The sequence below is a fragment of the Petromyzon marinus genome, chromosome 2 (assembly GCF_048934315.1).
Source record: "Petromyzon marinus isolate PM22_M1 ecotype Great Lakes invasive population chromosome 2, UKy_Petmar_22M1.pri1.0, whole genome shotgun sequence".
NCBI classification, from domain to species: domain Eukaryota; kingdom Metazoa; phylum Chordata; class Hyperoartia; order Petromyzontiformes; family Petromyzontidae; genus Petromyzon; species Petromyzon marinus.
The window spans coordinates 23,603,086-23,626,074 of record NC_133668.1 but is presented as its reverse complement, the minus strand read 5'-3'; the positions used below and the strand labels follow the sequence as shown (position 1 = coordinate 23,626,074).

Genomic DNA, 22,989 nt, shown 5'->3' with positions numbered 1-22,989 from the left:
TTTTGTTACATTTCATAATAAAAAAAATATTTTTTTTTCCTCAGCGTTTTTTTATTCCATACCCTTTATAAAATGGTGTGTAATGAACCAGACAACCTATTTCGCTATTTCATGAACATGCTTCGCATAATGATCAAGCCATAATGTTTCTCACGTTAATGCTGTGTATTTCAGACCAACTTCGTTATGCGCCGTGTGTTCCAAAGCAGTGTGGTCTATAATTTTTTTATGATTGAAAAAAGAGTAGTTGAATTTCTTCTTTGGCATACTTCTGAAAGTGCATTTTAACTTGCGTCCTTGCTAGAAATCTTGAAACTACAGTAAATTCAGTGAATACAAGTAACCTCTGTTGTAGCATATTTGGGGATGCTGCCTTGGTGTAATGGTGAGGAAACTTGACTTGCAATCCAGAGGTCACTGGTTCGATCACGACAGTTGGTACAATGAGCAAGCTTCTTATATCCCCACACCTCAGTTCAATCAGAGGTATACATAGGTACACCACAATTAGTTGATCGGCAGGTCAGCGTAAAAGAGTAGGCCAAAATACATTCTCGAGGGGCCAGCAGTGACATGAACAATGAATTACAGGGCTGCACTTTTACCTTACACTTTAGAGCACCTGTGTGTTCAACGGTTAATTTAAATAAGCAAATACATGCTGCATATTTAAGTCGAGGCTGTAAACTTGTTTTTGATTTGGTAAAAAAATTAGTAATTTTCTGTGTTAGTACAGTGTATTTAAAAGTAATTTTAGTGCATTTTTATGTTGTGCTAAATGTGAAACTGTCAATACATTTTTGTAAATCTCTGTCAATAATTTGTTTTATTGTATAATATGTATTATTCTTAAGGTACAATTATCATTATTGTGATCTTTCTTATTCTCGGTTCACTCAGTTGAGTTTATTTGTATTTTTAATAACTTATTTAATGCACATTTTCATGAAAGTTATCTCAAAGCAATATTATTTCCATTGGTTTTTCCTGCAGTGAGAAATAGAGCTGCTATTATCTTTCTCAGAAAACAGACAGGAAATGAATTACGTCACTCCAGATAACATCTCTATGGAATTCCTGAAAGGGCTTCTGAAGGGCATATCCCATGTCCTTGAAGTTCACAGTTGATTTCTGTCACTGCTCTTTGACGAATTGAAGTTCTGTGAACTGTGATACTGAGATTTGCTTGAGAACTATGGCAATACAAATCATGTAAAAAGGATACAAAAATAAGGCGTGTTGAATATACAATGAGAATTGCGATATATTGCACCTAATGTAATTATAGAGATTATTATTTTTATTTCACAAAATAAATATATTACAATATTTTTAATTGAACTTGATTGGAAGTACATTTACTTTTATACGAACAAAATAGTCGATTTTAGACTTTAGATGTACAAAAAACCACAATAATGCCTTGTGCGAACTGCAATTTATTACTCATCTTCCCTTTTATAGAGAAGACATTTAAAAATTCTGAACAGAACTATCTGAAGACCCAATCAAAACCATCACCTTGCCATACATAGCAGGGGATACCAATAATATTTCCAAAATCTTGAACAAACACAATATCCAGGTTCGATTCAACACAGTACACAAAATCCGTGACCTGATCCCATCTGTGAAAGATGTGATTCCTGACGTGCAATACCCTGCTGTCTACAAAATAAGTTGTGTCTGCGGTAGCAGTTACATTGGGGAAACGAAATGTCTCGGACCGTGTTCGTGAACACAAGGCAGATTTGAAACACGGCAGAACCAATACCTCTGCTGTGGCTAATCACTGCTTGAACGCGGTGGGCTCACATGACATTGTTTTTTCCGAGACCAAGGTACTCTGCAAACCTGCGGGCTACCATCAAAGATTTGTTCATGAAGCCATCCAGATATATAAACAAAGACATAACTTCAACCGAGAAGATGTGTACAAATTGAGCAATCATTGGAAGGACGTTATTAACCAGGTAAAGCCTTAACTGGTTATAATAATAGGGTTTCCCCCCTTTTTTCTGGCAACAAAATTGAAACATTTTTACAAGGAATCAGGAGGTCTAATGATGTAGATGCTTACCCCGAGCCCTCATTACTTTGATAGTGCATTGTCTTTGAGCTGTACGCCTTTTGGCGTCCTCTGGTCTCGCACCAATTGAGACGAGGCTCAAAAGAAAGCCATCTCTGGTGTGGACCAATCAGTTTCAAGGACAATGCATATATTATCAGTGTGTTTTTTTTTTGCATTTTGACAAGTATTGTAGTTATGGTAGACATGATTCCTTGTATAAAGGTTTCAATTTTGTTGCCAGAAAAAAGGGGAAAAACCCTATTATATTTTGGTACTGGCAAAGGAGGTCTAATGATGTAGATCATTAACTGGTTGTTGATGTTTCCATCCTACCTGCCATTGTCGAAAGTTATTTCCAACTCTCTGAGTTACATTACCAAGTTAAATGTCTTTACATTAACGGGCTAAATTTCTCACTAAGAAAGCCAACGTTGCCTCTTTCCCTCGATGTGGTGGTGGCTCTCATTTTTTAGCAGACTATAACTGGCTGTGATGTTGTGTGTGTGTGTCTCTATCTGTGTGTCTCTTTGTGTGTGTGTCTCTTGGTTTGTGTGTCTCTCTCTCTCTGTGTCTCCCTGTATGTCTCTCTCTCTGTCACTTTGTGTGTGTCTCTCTGTGTATAGGTGTGTCTTTCTGTGTGTGTCTCTCTCTGGCTGCTGTACGACCGGGAGGAGCTACCCTGGAAGTCGCCGGCCCTCGCCCTGCTGAGGAATGCAGGGGGGGTGCCTGGGGTACGGAAAGGAGCTCTTCCCGATGGACCTGAGCCTGGTCGACTACACGAGGCTGCCAGGTTATCACCAGAGTCTCTTAGATGCGTGGCGGAGCTTCGAGTGGAGCAGAACGCGCGTGCCCTATGACCTGGCGCAGTTCCTGAACGAGCCCTTGTTCTGCAACGGCCTCCTCCAGGGGATCAGAGGAAAGAGGACCCTGGCTCTACGCCTCACATCAGCAGGGCTGCAGACAGTCTTCGACCTCGTGCAGGCCCACCAGCTGAAGTGGAAGACCGCAGCTGAGATCGCAAGCACCGCGGGACTCCGCTCCATGCTCGCCAGGGAGAAGCTGCTGCGGGACGTGCTCCGCGCCATGCAGGAGGTGCGCCTGAAGCTTGAGGCGCCGGGGGACGTTGGCGGCCCCCCCCCCCCTTCTCTTCCTTCCCGGAGTTGTATATCGCCTGCGCGCACCCCCGTAGCCACAGCGACTCCGGCAAGCTACTGAAGCTCCGAGGCTGCAGGAACATGCCCCTGAAGAGCGCGCCGAACAAAGCGCTCTATACGTGCTGTGTTAAGGCGCTGCATTCCAGGGACCTGGCCAACCTACCGGACACAAAATGGAGAGACCATTTCTCTCCCCTCATTGCGGCCTCCCCCCAGTGGAAACAAATGTACAAGTCTCCCGTAGCCAAACGCTGTGGTGACTCCCAGTGGAGACTGGCACACTGCACGTTTCCATCGGCCATGTGGCTCAGCCAACTCTCGCCGGGGGTAACAGACTTGTGCATTTCCTGCGGTGCCAGGGAGGATCTGCCCTACCAGTACTTATGCTGCCAGCGGCTCAAACCAGTGTTCCGCCTTTTGGGGGACATCATCAGGAAACTGGGGGTGCCCTTCTACAACAGCAGCTTCGAATATGGGGTGCCTTACCTGGCTAACAAGCGCCATGACCTCGCCAACTTCGCCTGTGCTCAGGCGACGATGGCGGTGTACAGAACGAGGAAAAAGATGCTGGAAGGTGACACTGACAGCTGCTCTGTGCTTCCAGTGTTCAGGGGCCTGCTCAAGGCGCGCCTCCGGCTGAAGCATGCGTACCACACACATGCCAGTGATGTGCACGTCTTCTTCGAACGCTGGGGAGCCGGAAAAGCCCTCTGTACCAGCGTGGGCGGCACCCTCATGTTCACCTTCTGAAGCGCTCGCTCGACGCCGCGGCGTGCGCGATGACCACCACCATATGACTTTTCTTTTGTGTTGTGCGCGGTGCATTTAGCGCCACAGCGCGTGGATTTATAGCGTTTGTTATTTGTTGCTGGTGACTGTATTTCGTATAGGAACCGCCTCTAGTGCTGTTGCAATAAAAGTTGTTTAAAAGTCAAAAAGTCTGTGTGTGTCCCTCTGTGTGTGTCTCTGTATGTGTCTCTGTGTGTGTCTATCTCTGTGTGTCTGTGTGTGTTTCCCTAGGTGTGTCTCTATATATGTCTCTCTCTCTGTGTGCATCTCTGTGTGTGTCTCTCTGTTTGTTTCTCTATATGTGTCTCTCTCTCTCTTTGTGTGTCTCTCTGTGTGTGTCTCTGTGTGTGTGTGTGCCTCTCGGTTTGTGTCTCTCTCCTTCCCTCGAGGTGATGTTGTCCCTCGTTTGTTTCCCTCGTTTTCTAACGAGCTGGATGTCGCACTAGCACAGCCACCGTTGCATTGGTTAATTTACATTGACATGCTAATCTCTCACAATACAATGGCCACCTCCTCAGCTCGTCGTTGTCGTGGAGGTTATACTCCCTTCCCTCACAGTCTCGGTTCCCATCTTTGGATTTCCCACTCGCTTAGGCACAATGTCTAGCACCCACCCTCTTGCCCGATGCGGCAACTCCCCCTTCCCCCCTCTCGGCTCTATATATAAGGACTTGTTTCAGCAGCCTGTCTCTCACTCTCACTTGAAGACGGTTGCTTGTTTGGCGATCGAAACGTTGTGATCTATTATTTTTTCTACCTACGTGACTTTACCGAAATAACTAAAGAGTAAGAACTAGTATATCATAAAAAGTGCATAAACATAAGTACAAACAAGCAAGGTTTTATTTCACGAAGAGGATTGTCTTTAGCGAAGTGCCTGGATGATATGTTGCATCCCTATATGCTAAGTATCCATTCCTAAGGAATTGAATATAAACCAGCTGTAATTAGATTAAGGTGAGCTTACACATTTATACAATGTTTGTAATTTTGTTCTGCTGGGATTACAACCAGTAATGTGAACCTAAAAATAATGGCAACAAATAAGGATGTGAACACCAGTAGTTTGGAAATAAATATGTATGAACAGACAAGTAGAAACTTCTGATTTTCTTGCTCTAAATATTGCCGTGCTGGTTTGTTTATAGTCGATTGTCTCTCCTCCGGCCACTATGGTCCGGAATTCCACACAACTCTCTCATTATCCTCTGCCCCAATCCCCCCCCCCTCTCTCTTTCCCAACCCCTCCCCCTCTATTTAAGGCCTCGACACAGTGGCGCTGTCTTTCTGCTTGTTATTCTTTGGAGGAGCGTGGTCAGCCAGGTGGGGTGTTGGCTGTTGTGTTGGCTGGCTCTCTGTGTTGCATTGTGGTTCTAAGTTTACTATGTTTGTTTTTTCTCGTTCATTCTTACCTGATGATGGTTGCTTGTGTTGCAATCGAAATGTGTTATTCTATTATTACTTGATATTATTTTCTACGTGACTTTGCCGAAAAAAACAGAGTAATGCCTGCAGTCACAAAATCTTTGAGACTAGTACAGTTACTACTTACAATTATTTTAGAGTGTCACTTGAGCTTATGTCACAAATACCGGTGGTTGACCCTGTTATGCCAAAACTGTGGAGGCGTGGTTTAATGCCAAACATCAACCCCACTTAGCCCCACTGCAGCATCTGCCTGCAACCACTGCTTGCAACAATGCCATGCAAACACTACTTATGTTCCTGCAGCAATGATACAATATCAGATACTGAGTGCAGCCAAGTCTATGCAACATACTGCGTCCAAAGACCCATCCGTTTGATTGGCACACATTTAATGATATTGACATGTGTGAACATGTGAAAATATCAGTCTATGTATGTTGCACCTATTTTGTGCCATACATACCCAACCGTGCCCATCGGAGGTACGGGGGATGGACAACAATCTAAACATACTTTTTCAGGTTATGTGTTCATGAGTTTAGACACAGAACATATCATTGAGACATGATTTGTAAATACTGGAAGGTTTGTTCAAGGTACAATACATTCCTCGGCCCAATCAATATTTCAATACAATTTATTTAACTGCCATATGTTAGAGACAAATCTGGCTGTCCGCCTGATGTTGCTAGTTGTAATTACTGGCAAAACGTCAAATTCAGATTGTAAATGTTGTGGCTTTGCTCTCCAACACACCAGTGTGCTGTACTAGTAACGAATTGGCATTTTCTGTTTATGTAACAAACCTTACTAATTGGCTGTGTCGGGTAGTGGCGGGTTTAACGACATTTATATTTACACGATCTAATACAAAAACGTATATTATGTAGGCATAGAAGTCTGATAAACAAAATTGTCATATAACTCTGAAACCAAAATAAATAAATAAATCGTCGGGAACTACAAACGCATGAATAAAGTTGTTAAATGAAGGTGAGCCTGACTTAACACCTCACCTTGATTTTAAAAATAACCTTACAATTGAGTGCTAGACAAACCTTATCCATTTATCGTTTACTTTAATTTATACTCTTTGGTTCTTTCGGTAAAGTCACGTAGGTATAAAATCAATTAAATCACGACGTTTTGGGCGTAACACAAGCGTCCGTCATCAGGTGGGGCAACCACAGCAAGAAACAATTGCTGAAGTGGGCAAAAGGGCTGCTGTAACAAGAGGCTATATAGGTAAGAGAGGGGGGAGGAGCCAGGGAGGCTAGAGGGATTAAAGGGCGAGCACGACAAAATGCCGGGGGGGGGGGGAGGAGGGGAGGATGTGAGCGGGGCTGGGAGTGGGGAGGCTGAAGAAACTGAAGATGCGGATATGAAGGCAACACCATAAAGCAGTTAAGGTTTTACCTGGTTAATAACATCCTTCCAATGATTGCTCAATTTGTATCCATCTTCTCGGTTGAAGTTATGTCTATGTTTATATATCTGGATGGCTTCATGAACAAACCTTTGATAGTAGCTAAAAGGTTTGCAGAGTACCTTGATCTCGGAAAAAACAATATTATGAGAACCCACAGCGTTATAGCAATGTTCAGCCACGGCGGAGGTATTGGTTCTGCCGTGTTTCAGATCTGACTTGTGCTCGCGGACAAGGTCCGAGATATGTCGTTTCGTTTCCCCAATGTAACAGTCACCACAGGTGCAACTTAGTTTGTAGACTCCAAGATATTGCATGTCAGGAATGACATCCTTCACAGATGGGATTAGATCACGGATTTTGTGTAAAGGGCGAGCACGGCATTTTGTCGTGCTCGCCCTTTAATTCCTCTAACCTCCCTGGCTCCTCCCCCCTCTCTTACCTATATAGCCTCTTGTTACAGCAGCCCTTTTGCCCACTTCAGCAATTGTTTCTTGCTGTGGTTGCCCCACCTAATGACAGACGCTTGTGTTGCGCCTGAAACGTCGTGATTTTTTTTATTTGATACCTACGTGACTTTACCGAAAGAACCAAAGAGTATGGATCCCTGCAGTCACAAAATCTTCAAATCTACTTGAATTTACTCTAGTTTCATATATGCATGCATTCTGAACTTCTTTCGCACCACACGTAGCCAACCGTGCTAATCAGAGGTGCGGGGGAAGGACAATAAACTAAATATATATGGACCTCAAATCTTATTTCTCAGACTTCTCCGCATCAGGAATGTAGGTCAGTTAAAGTAATTTGTTATTAAGATGTGCCAGAAACATGTCATAATTTTACTTTTAATCAGTTTATTTACATATAATTGTTGAGGTTTACTAGCATCTAAGAGTTCATATGCCTATTTAAAAAGAGGTCATAAGAAAACATTTATAAAATGTAATTCTCATCAGGCCCCATAGTGTTAAGTGTAATCTCCAACCTTTATTAACTCCCGAGCATATATGTACAGTATGTGCTATGAAAAAGGGCCATTGCAAAAAAAGAGCACCTTGTGTATATTTTTTCTTTTAAGGCTATGGGATTCTTGACAAATGTTTTTTTTGTACTAAATATCGTACTGCTAACAATTGCTAAATATCAAGCTTCATAGCACCATGGTGTTCATCAGAATCAGAAAGGGTTTTATTCGCCATGAAAGTTCGCACAGACAAGGAATTTACTTTGGAAGGAAGGAGCATACATTCAACATATAGGAATCTTAAATTTTAAATAAGTGGTATACAAGTCTAACTATACTAAAGGTACAAAGTCTAACACTAATATTGAATATAAAGTAGCTATACGATACAATCTAAAAATACAAAAAAATACAAATAGGGTAACAGTGGAAATATGGCAAGGTGTAATTTTGTAGATAAAATGTTAAAGTCAGTGTAAGCCCTTGGCCTTGTTGAAGAGGCCAGCAGCGGATGGGAAGAAACTGTTTTTGTGGCGTGAGGTTTTGGTCCTGATGGACCGCAGCCTTCTGCCGGAGGGGAGTAGCTGGAACAGAGAGTGTCCAGGGTGGGAGGAATCGGCCACAATCTTCCTCGCTCGCCTCATGGCCCTCGAGGTGTGCAGGTCCTCAAGGTTTGGTAGATTGCAGGCAATCACCTTTTCAGCATGGAGGTCTCTTTTTGTAATCTCCGGCTGTGAATGGCGTGATGTTGTTTATACTCTTCCATGTGGTTTTGTAATTGGTGGAACTTAGTCAGCTTGTTCTTTATTTTGAACCAAGGTCTCATTGAGCGTACGCTATAACTTTATTTTTACAAGAATATCTGGCACACACAAGCACGGGAAAAAATACGCAATTTGAACAAGTAAAAATATACAAGAAATGAAATTCGATTTCATTATAAATGAAGTGACAAAGTTTTGGAAAATATTTCAAAATGTGAAAGCTGTTAATCTGAGAACAATTTTAAATAGTTATTGCAAATAACGTATATTTAATATTTTTTGACATTGGGTTTTCATAGGTAAAGGTGAAACAAGTATTTTGCAGAGTTGGTTTAATATTGTCAAATACAGAATCAATTTTAGAGATTAATCCAAGACAAAGGGATATCTATATATAAAAGGGAAATTTGTTAATATTTGTGTCTGTTCAAAATGTTTAGCATACTTCCCGACATGCAACAAACTTGAAATTTGGCATGTGGGTAGCTTCCAGACTGTACACAATGCAAAAAGTATAAAAATAGACTTTTGTATTTTGGGGGGGCGGGGGGTGGGCGCAATAATGGCTATATCTGTGCTGCTGCTCCCTGCAGCTGCCTGAGCTGCTCCATGGGTCTACCAGAGCTGCTGCTCCCTGGGTCTACTTGAGCTGCTGCTCCCTGGGTCTGCTTGAGCTGGTGCTCCCTGGGCCTGCCTGAGCAGCTATTCCCTAGCCTGCCTGAGCTGCTGCCCCCTGCGTCTGCCTGAGCTGCTGCTCTTTGGGCCTGCTTGAGCTGCTGCTCCTTGGGTCTGCCTTAATCTGCTGCTGCCTGGTTTGCTCAGAAACGCTCTCCGTTATCAAGGAGCCAAAGCTTCTGCAGGAAGCCCTCGACCGTCTTAACCCGCTCCTTGAGGTTTTTACCCTTCACCTGCTTGATCAGGTTATTGCCCTGTTCGCGAAGATGCTCCTTGAAAAAAAAAGAGTGACGTGTTAGATCACATGCACGCTAGCGTAGAGAAATATCAACGCACCAAGGTGTGCTTACAAACAGCAAGAACTTGAACGGCTAGTCAACTTCGTGACCTGGAGCTGACCGCCACCACAAACTCAAGCACACGGGCGAGAAGCCGTACATGTGCGACGAGTGCTGCAAGACATTACTCGCGCTCGCCCTACCTGTATGTTTTTCACTTGTGTGTTTAACTGTTATGGATCTTTGTTATCTTAAAGATGGCAATTCTCCTGCTGTGTATCATACTACTGTCTTTCCCGGCCATGACTTGGGCACTGACCTGGATCATTCCAGGGTAAATCTTTTTGCAGATGACACGATACTGATTACTGCTGGCCGCTCTCCGGATGACGTGATTGCTAAGCTACAGGGTGATTTCAACAAACTACAACATCAGCTAGTTGCTCTTAAACTAGTCCTGAATACCTCCAAAACCAAGGTGCTATGCTTCTCACCAGGACAAAAGCAGGAAGTTATTTTTCCCCAATTACATTCCTTAAATAATTGTCAAATAGAGCAAGTCAAGACCTATAAGTATCTTGGGGTCATCCTGGATTCAAAACTGAATTTTGAAGATCAAATTGATTATATTGGTAAAAGACAAAAATACAAATTGGTTTTCTGTATCCACACAAGCACTGCTTTCCCCCAATGTTCCCTTTGGAATTGATAAAAGCTACCATACTGCCTCTACTTGACTACTGTGACATCGTGTATAAATCAGCTCCAAGTACTGTACTGAAGAAGCTTGATTCCATCTATCACTCGGCCTTAAGATTTGCATTGAACTGCCCATATAGGACTCACCACTGTGATCTCTACATTGGGTCAAACTTAACATCTCTTAATGTTCGACGGCTTGTGCACCAGATCTTATTTATTCACGATGTACTTACAAAAAAATCCGCAGACTACCTGCTGGATCTCCTCTCTGTTTCAAAGAACAAATTTAAACTCAGGTCTTCGCTCATTTACCAGCTTCACATTCCCTATTGCCGTACAAAAACTGGAGAAAGGGCCTTTGCTATTGATGCCCCCAGTCTGGAATGCTATTGCCAATAAACTGCAACTTCAATCGCTACCAATGAGATCTTCTCTAAAAACTTTCTCTAGAGGAGTTGTACACCCCTAGCTGCCACTGCTATTCATTGGCGTAAAATAAAATAAAATGTTTCGCTCCGGATGACGCTGCAAAGTATTATCTGTATTTTGATTTAGCGTGCTGATCTTAAAGGTGCATTGAAAAATTTGATACTCCGACCGATGCTTCTGTTGTTGTGGAGTAACTCATGATACAGCTATGGCTCTAGGATTTTGTGTTACATGTTATTTATGTAGTTTATTGTAAAAATTCGGTCACAGTCCTTGTGATCACTGTTACGTTGCAATTATGGCTTTATTTTTTGGTGATTTTGAAAACGTTTTTTGGTTTGGACATGTTTGTGTTTGTTGAGTTGGACTGATGGCCTTATTCTAAGTTTTTGTGGTTGTTGTTGTTGTTGTTTGACTTACATCCCACTGGTATTTTTTGCACACAGCGTTGGTGTACGGTGCTTTTTTCAGGAATATTTTTGCTCTTTTTTTTCCCATGGATTTTCTGTTTGCAAAGTCACATAGTCACTTTAAGATGTTTTTCTTGTTCGTGTTTTTTTGTTTGTTGTGGTTGCACCCGATTCAAGAGCCGAATGGTTCACAGGGCTATACCAAAATAAACTTAACTGAATATTTTGCACGGCAAGTGAGCGGTGACGTCACATCTGTGATGTCACACATGCGGCAGCGTCATGCAGTGTGCCTGCGGACGTCACGCACCCCCCCCCCCGAAAAAAAAAAACAACCCTCCGCGTAGGCCGTGTATTAATCCAAGACAAGAATCCCAGTCTCGGGCGAAGCCGGGTAGTAAAGATAGTTCTTACATATATCTCTGTTCGTCTTTGGCATGTTAAGCATGTCAACTGCCAGCCTAGGGCAGAGTATGACAGTACTTAGTCCGTGTTATATATATATTTTTATCTTTTCTTAAATCATGTTTACGATGACACCGAAAATGGTGATATTGATTAATTTGCTTGAAAAGGTCAAGGACTATATATTAAAGCTATAAAAAATATGGCCAAGGGAGGACAACTTTATAAAAAAATCAATAGCTTTATGCAATAAAATAATTTCTCTCCATTCAAAACCTATTGATGGCCTATTTAAATATGTACGCAATTTAACAACAGTTTTACACCATCACGATTTGAATTCCTCATGTTTTCTTATCAGAATCAGAATATATATTCATACTGGAGGAATCCGATGAGCTATGAAGCTCTTTTTCACAGATATCCAGTAGGGGCAGGTCAGAACGTTACAACAATAAACAGTACAAACATATTATAGTAGTGCAAAGTACAATAAAGGTAAACAAATCACCTAAATACACAAATCAAACTAAGGCACCCACATCCTACCAGGGAAAGCCCACTGAGGTATTAACTTATTTTTCAGAGGGGACCTGGCCACAAATGATAACTCAACAAAGTGACACATGATTTGGACATTTATTTATGCACTTGAGCCCCTTAATTATCAGAGTAAAACAGCTCGAAGAAACCAACGATCTAACATGATACAGCAGTTGTGGGATGCCAAGGCTACATTTGCAGCACTCTATGTATGTATGTTGAACTTCTTTTGCATTGGACATAGCCAACCGTGCTAATGGGAGAAATCGGAGGTGCACTATTAGCTTAGAAAGCAGGGCAATGTAGTTTTGTATTTTAAACAACTAAAGATACTATGTAAATGTATACTTTTTTTCATTTTTTCTAATGTTCTAATGTTATGTTCAATTTAAATATGATGACACTTTGAGTGGCAGATTAGTGCCGGAAAGGCACCACGTACGTAAACAAAAAATGTATATTTAACTGACTATGTAGCGCCTTTTTTATTTATATGCAACGACCTTAAGCAAGTGTTACACTGCTATTCACGTTTTATTTAAATGGAATAGTGAAAGTAATTGTAGAACACTTAATTTAAAAAGTTTTTTTTCAAGATGAAAAGACAATTCACCAGATGGTGCTGCTCTTAGTAATGATACCCGTAAGAAAATCCACATGTGGCTTCTTGAGAAACATTTGTATTGATAAATGTAGATGAGTATTTGTAATTTTGTGGTATTTGGGGACAATCTAAAACACTCACTGCTTCCAATATATTATAATTAGAATGTTTTGCATGCACTATACATCATATTATGCATAAAAACGTGGCATGCAGTTTTCATATATTTATCATTTGAAATTTTAAATTAAGATGCAGGAAAAAGCTCTCACAATATATCCACGTCTTACACAAATATCCAGAATGTCTAATGCATAACTTTCAGTTATATGCTTAAAACAAGTGGTTTACAACTCTCATTGTCACTTGTCAAAACTGGCTATGCATCACATAAGAGATTGTGTACAGTTGAATTATACTTTCGCATGAAGAGTAATGCGTGATTTATAGCTTTGGTATGTACTAAATATAATGATAGGCCGAATTAGTCGATGGGCCCTAACCAGGTGTTTCACTTAATGTGAAACAAGAAAACTAGTTGTGTGATACTCATGTATAACTATAAATGGTTTTGCATATAATGTTCACTCAAGAAAGTTATCAAATATAGCTATTGACCTTTTTTCGTGACAAAAGTTTCCCATTTGTCGTCTGGAAGAAAGATATCCCATGGGCTTCAGACTTTTAACTTGATATGAATATATTTTGAAATTACAGTTAATTTCAGTACAGATTTGGTCTACCTTAATTATTTCTGAGTGCATACATTATACACCCAAAAGATGCATACATCATAACATCTGCAAGCTTTGACGCAAGAATAATGAGCACACATCATTGTTATATCCAATTTAGTTATTATTTATTGTGAATAATACCAGAATTCACGTTTGTCAGAACACAAGGAAAGATGTTGTCAAGATGTAAACACTGGTGATGGATGATAGAGAAGTTTAATCCTAAATGTGAATATGTAGACTGTAGAGTAATACACAGTGGTATATTTTAAATCCAACAGAGTGCATCGATGGAAAATGGGTTTCTAAAATAAATGTAAAACTCTGTCATACTGTAATTATTACTCTGCATCTGCCTGCAGTGCAGCTTATTGTTCATAGGAGTTGCTCTTTAGCAGTGACGAACATTACAACTAGCTTCATCATACTGATACATATCTGAATGCAGTCACACCATCACCCTGCACAGAAATCTGCTCTTATCAAGACGCTCATTCACCGAGCTAAGAAAGTGTCAGATGGTGACAGTCTGAGAAGTGAAATTCAACATGTTAAAGAAGCACTGCAAATGAACGATCACAATGATGCACAAATCAACAGGGCATTGAATGGAAAAACCAAATCAAATAACACGAGCATTGAAACTGCCCAAGTAATAAAAATGATCAGAATACCGTACATTGCGGGAGTAACTGATAAACTAGACAGATGCTTGGAAAAACAAAACATTCGAGTTAGATTTGGCATGGTACATAAAATACAGAAATTAATATCTGGTACAAAATATGTATTACCGAAGCTATCAACAGAAGGTGTGTACAGGATTAACTGCACGTGTGGCAAATGCTATGTTGGGCAAACAGGACGAATGATCGGCACGAGACTAAAATAACATCAGAGAAATATTAAATATCCCAAATACAACTGTCAGCAGTAGCAGAACACGCGTGCCAACAAGGACACTCAATTAATTTTGATAATGGTCCGGCTATTTTAATAAACACAATAGACAGGAAGGACACGATCAAAGGGCTTGCATAATGTACATGCATAATTTACGTTGATTCATTAACCCCCCCCCCCCCCCCACTTTGCGCAAGAGCACAGAAGTGTGGTCACCACATCTACGCCTCTATATAATCAACGAAACAGGTGGACTTCTCCACAAATCTGGCTGTCGCCTGATGAAGCTAGTTGTAATTAGTGGCGAAACGACATACTCAGATTGTAAATGCTGTGGCTTGGCTCTCCAACACACCGGTGTGCTGTACTAGAGACAAATTAGCATGTTCTGTTTACGTGACAACCCTTACTAGTTGGCTGTGTCGGGTGGTGGTGGGTTTTAACGACACATTTATATATTTACGTAATCTAATCCCCACAAAAAACTCTATTAATGGGCAGATTTGTAGTTTTGTATCTTCTCCGGAGATATGTGGTAAGCAGCGGTGGCCAATGACTACCGTGTGCAGAATCAGCAAGCTCCAATTCATCTTTTATACTTTAAAATTGCACATGCAGGAGGCTTAATTGGTGATTGGCATGCAACAGCAATGATAATATACCAGCGCTTTTCCAATACCGGCAATGCACAGTCCACCACAGCAGCACATAATAATTGTGCCGTTTTGTTGTACTGCATTTAGTAGGCCTCATGGCGTTCTAGGAGGGCTGTTAATGAAAACTATTAAAACGAGTCTACACTTGTGCACTCAATTTTTTTTTCATCAATGTGTACCGCCTGCTATGAGATATGGATCGGAAACATGGACATTCACGAATAAAAATGGATCGGAAACATGGACATTCACGAATACAAATGGAACAACTGAAATGGTGTGCACAAAAGTGCGGAGGGATGCACACTTGGAATTTCATTGAGAGATACTGCTGCTTAGTGCTTGAAACATACCCCGTGAGCTGGAGAGAGAAATTTGTGGTTTTGGGCGCGGTCCTTTGTGTGGAGCCAGGAACCACCACAGCGTGGTCAGACCGTTGTGGGAACAGGTTTTGAGGAGAACCCGCCCAATCTCAGGCTATTTATAGGCGGACCTCCCAAGTGATTTGCCCAGGGAATGAAACAATAGACTGAGTAGCACTATAAAAAGGGTGCCCTAAGTGGCAGTGGGGGCTCAAGGCAGAAGCAGGAGCAGCGGTGGTGGTGACAGCAGCAGGAATGACTGGGCGAGCTCCCACCCTCAAGCAGCGACAAGAGTGAGGACCAGGGGATATTCACTTATTATTATTGTTACGTGTTTCCTGCGGTCGACCCCTGGGGATTGAACCAGGGCTGGTGGGACATCTGGGACCACAAGAGCATGGTAGGAACGGCAGGAGCGGGGAACCAAGCTGCCTGCAGCCTGGCACTGATGTTGTATATGTTGGGTCTTGATAAATTAATACAAATTAAACAAATGTGTAATTTCCCGAAATTATGATAATTAATTTTATGCGGATTATTTATTCTAATTATGAAGGTGTAATTGTATTAAGTTATGCAAGTGTATGCGATTATGCTAATGTGCTGTATACAATTATGATCATTAGAATCTGGCTCATTGTATATAATTGTATTATCAATCAGGATAATAGAATGAATTGTATGAAGTTATGCAAGTGTGATGCAAGTATGCTGATTAAGCTCGGCTTCGTTGTCTAGGGTTGTATTATCAATCAGGATAATACAATGAATCTCGCTTTAACTTTTACTGATTGTGTTGGTGTGTTTTATGTCAGGTCTCAAAATTCAGATCTCTCCACAGGAGACAGGTCTCATAATTAAGATTATTATGCATTAACTTAGGAAGGCACCACTCAGACTCTTCTGTTAAGCAATTTTAATTTATAAACAGAAACATAACACTCTAATATGCGAACACTTATGCTAGGAAATGTCAACACAGTACTCCCCGAGATGTCCTCCTCATTGATCCGTACATTTAACCCTCAATGATTACGTTTGTTAAACTGGGTAAGAGAACAATCGGTTAATTCCTCAGAGTAAAGCGAGCATACACGGCAATAGCAAAAAGTCCTTAATAATGAGTGACAATATTCGTACGAACAGCAATAAAGAAACATGTCCCGAAAGCAAAAGTAGGCCTCAATGAATTCATTGGTAATATTATGCAATTAACGAAATGTCTTGGAACAATATTGTGCAGAAGTGTGCCTGCTTCAGCAAATGCTTATCAATTGGCTAAGGCTTCAATAAATTCACGGGCAAGATTCTGTGATCAAAAGAAAGATTTTAACACAATAGTCTCCCTGTGAATGTGTAGATTCATAACATAGATGTTTCTAAATGTTTAGTTTCATCAATGCATTCATTGGTACAGTTATGCAATTAACAAACGAATGACTAAAATACTTCTAAACAACCGTATCTACGTAACTCAATGGGCGAAACATAATGATAACTTTTGGAGTACTCTTATTAGTCCCGATATGTGCGTTATGTGTGTGTTGGTCAGGGGTGCCGCCAGAAATTCTGGGCCCTATGGAAACCAAAATTTCTGGGCCCCCTACATTTTTTACAGATAAAATTTAACCCAATAAACATCCCCAGTATACTTTTAAAAAGATACTTAGCACATTGCATAGTTAAAATGTCTAAAGATGAGTACAAAGCTTACAAAAACAAGAAAAAAATATAGAAATATGTACTTGTTTACATAAAAGGGAGAACATTTATTATCTCAATTGCAATTGCAAGCACAACAGAACATAATGTACACATATTGACATATACTTTACATGAACAAGCTTTAGCTGCTCAATCAGGAAACATCAGCTAGAATTAACCCATAATTAAATCAGTCCAGGAATAAAACTAGCTAGGCCAAAAGGGCTCAAAATGAAGACACACCAGGAGTAATGCCAGGCCTAAACCAGTCCAGGACTAAACAAGTACTGAACCAGACATCAACTGTTTGTTTTCCAGGTCTAACAAAGTTATGTTCAACATCACTTTATAATGGCCCAGCGGCGTGTCTTTCTGCTGGCAAAATCATGTATCAAATCATCAAAGTTCAGCTTTCTTGCCAGTTTGCTTTCAATGGATAGTATGGCAAGGTGACAAAGTCTATCCTGCAACATAGCAGACCTCAGATAATGTTTTATCTGTTTCAGCTTACTGAATGCTCTCTCGCCACCAGCAACGGTCACAGGCAGTGTGCAAAATATTCGCAAAACTATGCAGACCTGCCCAAAAATACTCTGCAGCTGCATCTTGTAAATGCTGTTGAGCAGATAAATTGGTGACAGACACCCTGGAAAAGTGGCCCTATATACAGAGTTGAGGTGTCTGACTTCATCTTCAAATTCACAAGTCAGATCAGTGTTGTATTTTGAAATCAATGGCTGGCATACAGAATGGATTTGATCATCACGTAACTGACCCCTTTTTACAACTACAGAAAACTGATCCAAGATCTCAGCTGTTGTGGCAAACCTGGTACTTAAGTCATTGATTATGTGGTCCATCATGGGAAGAAACACAGTGTTTCTGAAGGCGATTGACAAAGCCAAAAAAGTTGGTAACCTCTGGACTTGATTGAGCTGCATGCACACCAACAAGGTTCAGAGTATGAGACGCACAAGGGGAAAAAGTAGCCAGCTTATTCTTGTTTAATAATTGGGCTTGAACCCCCTTGATTTTTCCAGACATGTTTGCCCCATTATCATAGCCTTGGCCCCTGCAGTCATTCAGATCTATGCCATGACTGTTAAGCACATTTACAATCATGTTTGCAATCTCACTTCCTGTTTTTTTTGTGAAAATCTTTAAACTCCAAAAACCTTTCAACAACCTAACATTTCTTGTTTTCTTGATCAAAACCTACATATCGTAAGAGTAATACATTTTGCTCTGTATGTGAAATATCAGGTGTAGCATCGCAAATGACTGAATAATAGACTGATTCCTCCCTTTCCTTAAGAATACTACTTAACACTCGTTTTCCACATAACTCCATAAATTCGTTCTGAATATCTGAGCTTAAATAGTGTGTCAATCTTGTTCCTGTTTTTTTGTCTCTGACTTTTTGTAGATGTTAGTTGAGTAGTGAGTCATAATGGGACAGGAGCTCAAGGGTGCCCAAGAAGTTGCCATTATGAATGTCCCCCAAGTCTTTTGTTTTACCCCTAAAGGGTACATTTCGAGAGGCCAAGAACAAGGTTACATCTAGTATCCTCTTCAGAATAGCTCTATTTTTGTCTATTTCTGTTAGTATGAACTTCTTCAGCTTGCTGTCTATTCCCCCAGGGACAGCTGCCATTACAGACTGTTGTAAGGTTTTCCATTTTAAGTAGCACTCCCTGTGTGCTTTGCTGCTTTCGTGGTTAGGGAATTTATCATACATTCGACGCCATGTTATGTCTTTGATTTTATAACCATGTTGACTGCTTAGTGCGCTCATACAAGGTTTCTTCAGCTCATCACCAAATAATACACAAGGAATACAAAATAGTGCATTTGTGCTTTGGCTGTAAATGACCCAGTCTCTCTTAATCTTTTCCCTGCAATTTCCTGACTTTGTGTACTTGAGGTATTCGGGGAAGGCTTTACCTTTTGAATCATGTGGAATTTCTTGTTCTTTATCTTTAGAAGAAGCTATTTTTTCCACAATTTTTTCTCTGTCTGCATTGCTAATTTTTGCTGGCCACAAACCAGGATCATTTGACACAACAGTCTCTTCTTCATCTTCCTCTGAGTCTGCTCTCATGGCTTCCCCTGTTCTCTCATCTTCCTCTCTTCTGTTATCTGCCTTTACACTTAGGGCTCCCTCTGTGCTCTCATATTCCACTATTCTCACCGCTTCCTCAACTTCCACACTCTTTCCTGGCAAAACTCTGTCTCTCTCTTGTTTCTGTGGGGTTAGGATAGCAAAATCATTTTTGTCCCCCAGTCAACAACAAGTTACAGCTTAGAATTAATATTTTCTTAACTGCATTGTTGAATAATATTATATGAAACATATAACTATACAACACAAGAAAAAAAGTTAGACAATCCAAAACTTAATTAGTTTTTTACTACCTTGGTAGCTGACCATGTTCACCTTACCTGACACTGAGAGAACTGGGTCATTAGTAGGAGAACGAGGTGCAGACAATAAAGCTGACTGCATCTGTATAAGTCAAACACACACACACGTAATAATAACCATATTATTTTTATTGGCCTATTTAGTTTTCTTAATATAAAATATTAAATATCTATTTTGTAAAATCCTTATAGCCAATGGTTACTACAGACACATGTTTTATTCAATTTTATATTATTTTTTTCTGGGGCATTTTATTCACATTAAGAACGTCAAGTTTGACAGCATCGATCGTAGCAGCAGCACTGTCACTTCACAGAACACACGCACACACACGGCAAACTGATTTTGTAATTTTTGAAGCGTGTAGATTACTTTTTGGTTTGTAAAGTTATCATCATGTGGCGAACACAGTAGATAAGACGTGTTTAAAGGCCCTAGCACATTTAATGTATGTATAAAAAAGAGAAAAGAAATAAGAAAAGAAAAAGGGGGTCTGCTCTTCTGGGCCCTAAATCAGCCTGGGCCCATAGAATCGTCCTAACCTTCCACCCCTTTACGGCGCCCTTGGTGTTGGTGTATCGACTCCTTGTTCAACTCTTTGCTTTAAGCAGACGCTGAGGTGGGGCGTTTCTGGTACCAAAAATGCCTTGGCTCTCTATTGAGCGATGAGCCGTGAGTGTGGGAGTGTCATACACACGGCTCTCCCTCTCTCCCTCTCTCGAGGCGGCAGCTGCACCTACTTGTCCACTGCTGGATGAGCTGAGTCGGCACGACGCTTGTCTTTGAAGGCGCTAGATCGCGCTCACAGCGCGTCCGCTGGTAAACGGTGCCGACGGCTCTTGCTCGGTTGCGCTGGTTATGCTCTCAATGGTGAAAGAAACAATAAAAAAAACGAAAAACAAAAGACGAACTCCGCGACTCGTGGCTTCTGCTGATGCCGCTCCCTATCGATGTGCCTGTCTCGGGGGCAGATCCCGGAGCCTGCCGCTCACAGCCCCGAGTTGCATGATCTGTGTCCTTGCTTATTTGTGAAATTCGCCCACCTCGGCTCGCCTTCTCACAACGGACTGGAATTCCTTTGATTTCGCTCTCAGCCTGTGGGAACAGCTGTTTGTCCGGTGTGTGTGTGTGTGTGTGCTAATTTTATTAAAGTAATGTCTCATCAAGGCTTGGTTTCTGTCCCTCTCGCCAAGCCCACCCTGCCACCACTGGACAGAAGCTCCAAATTGCCACCAAGTGTGACCTTCCAGTCCTCCAACCCTCTGTAATAATTAATTTGGAAGAAGGGGGGGGGGGGGTCCCCCCTATCCGGTTGCGTTCTCCCTCTTCATGGTTTTGGTGTTACATTGTTGCCTCTCTCAAATAGGGGCGCTGTGGCCTTTGAAGTAGTATTCTCTCGTACCAGTTGGAAGTTAAAAATATCATTTTACCTCCTTATAGCTTGATACCGTACCACTTTTTGCAGTTTTCACTCTAAGTGACTCAAGGTATGTTTGGAGCAGTGTTTACAGTACTTGCATCGTGGTTTGGAATTCCTTCATGGTGTTTGATATCTCAAAGGGGAGGTGTCCTCCTCATGTGTATGTGATTTTTGCTACTATGTGCTGCTGGGAGACAAAGGTGGTTGGAGACTGATTCTATGGGATATATTTTATCTTGGTCATGTGTGATTGACCTATTTCGCCTTGTATCTCTTCTGGATGACCCTTGGTCTAATACTTCCCAAGTATTATTTGGTCTATCTATATTTGAAGCTTTCGTGACTGCAGGAATCCATACTCTTTGGTTATTTCGGTAAAGTCACGTAGATAAAACGATACAATAACAAACAATATATAGGGTGAATAAGGCTAAAATAAGGTAAGTAATAAAAAGCCACTAATGTAGACTGTTTTTAATCTGGGTGAGTGTGTTGGCAGTCTATGATGTCGACTTATTCGTATAAGCCAAGTTCCGAACTTGTACCGTTATATTAAGAGAAACAACAAAAAACAATTAAAAAAACAGCTGTCTGTTCAGCCCTCATGGCGCCTGTTTGTACGTGCTTTTGAGGCAGTCTTTGAAGCTGTGTAGAGATTTCCCCAGAATCTCATTAGCAACCCCCCCTCCCCTTTTTGCACCGGGGTTTTTTTGTTGTAAAACCTTTCATGGCAACTTCCTTGCCTGGTTCCTTGTGAAAGACAGCTGCTGTGAGGGGCGAGGGTGGTTGTTACATTTGTTTTGTGCCTCATACTACACCCCGATTGATTATTTAACAAAAAATATTGGCAGAATTATTCTTAATATTAATTTTTGGAAAAAGGCCTATATATACAACACTGGCCAAGAGTGAAGTCTGTGGCCATCTGGTTACCGGGGTGGCTGCCTGGTTGCCCACGGACATCTCCCACTGTCTGAAGAGGGGTTAGCAGGGGAGGGGTGGAAACTCTGGAGAAGAAACACGGGGCACTCTGTAAAGCAGAGTTGTGTAGGGGATGTGGATGACCCCCCCCCTTCCCCCAAAGCTTCTGTGTGAGTCTCGTGAAAGCGGTAGGGACATGAGGTGTGATTGGATGTGTGTGGGTGATCTCGTGTTGATTCTTATTCGTTTGATGTTCTTTGTGGTAGCCTGCTCCCAGGCTATAACTCCTCTGCTTGGGGTGGTCAGTGTCAGCTCGGGTAGAAATAAAAGCTGACATCCCTAACAGCCAGGTCCCTGAGTGGTCTTTCACCAGCTCGACGCGATACACCCTAACCAGCAGCCCGTGGATAGGCAACATGACATTTTCTGGGGGCTCGTCCAGGATCGATTCAGATCTTCTTTCGTGAATTCTAGGACTAATTGGGTAACACTGGCTCCTACCCGATTCCAAGATGAAGTGTGGATTTATTTGAGAAAAAGACAAAGACACGGTTGCAGTTGATGGTGTATGGTGTTGGGCTAAGCCATTGATTGAGTTAGTATGGATACTAAGGAGGCGTTTAAGTATGCTCGGGATGTAGGGCTACAAGGGCACGCTCTGGAGAAATTTCTAAGAGATGAGAGAGTGGACCGAAGAGAAACACTCAGATCAATAGAACTGGAGAAGGAAACAATTAAGCTGGAGGCGACTAGATATAGAAATGGAGCGGATGCAAAACGACAGTGTGTGGAAATAATTATCAGAGGAGAGAATTGGGAAGGAAGAGGTGGAAAGGGAGGAGAGAAGAGGTGGAAAGGGAGGACCGAATCAGGAGGTAAACGCTGGAAAGAGAAGAGAGACTGCAAGTTGAACGGTGGAAAATTTAATTGGAGCATAAGAAGCTAGAGGCAGGGGTACTGACTACTCCATAGCAGCTTTTCCAAAAGCCACAGCACCCAAGCTTTCTCAGTTCTATAAGAACGTGGATGATATGGATTCTTACCTGCAGTGATTCGAACAGTACTCTAACTGCTACAAGTGGTCAATGAATGACTGGGGTGTTCACTTGGGTGCTCTGCTGAGTAGAAAGGCACTGCTAGTGTACCATCAGTTGAGTGGGGAGAACGCAGCTGATTATGAGAAAACACTCTTCATTGCGGTAAATGAAGAGTGTTT

At 41.5% G+C, this 22,989-nt stretch overlaps 1 long non-coding RNA gene across 2 annotated transcripts in view; it reads right to left on the bottom strand.

The window, feature by feature from the left end:
• LOC116944837 (uncharacterized) overlaps nucleotides 1-22,740 on the bottom strand; it is an 85,387-nt gene extending 62,647 nt beyond the window's left edge. The window contains exons 1-2 of one of the 2 annotated variants that reach the window (XR_012945918.1): nucleotides 20,173-22,740; nucleotides 19,450-19,513 (exon numbers count right to left, since the gene is read on the bottom strand). This is a non-coding gene — a long non-coding RNA (uncharacterized LOC116944837). Of the gene's footprint in view, nucleotides 1-19,449 lie in introns of both variants that reach the window. The other variant, XR_012945917.1, reaches the window with a different exon arrangement.
• Between the last annotated feature and the right edge of the window lie 249 nt (nucleotides 22,741-22,989).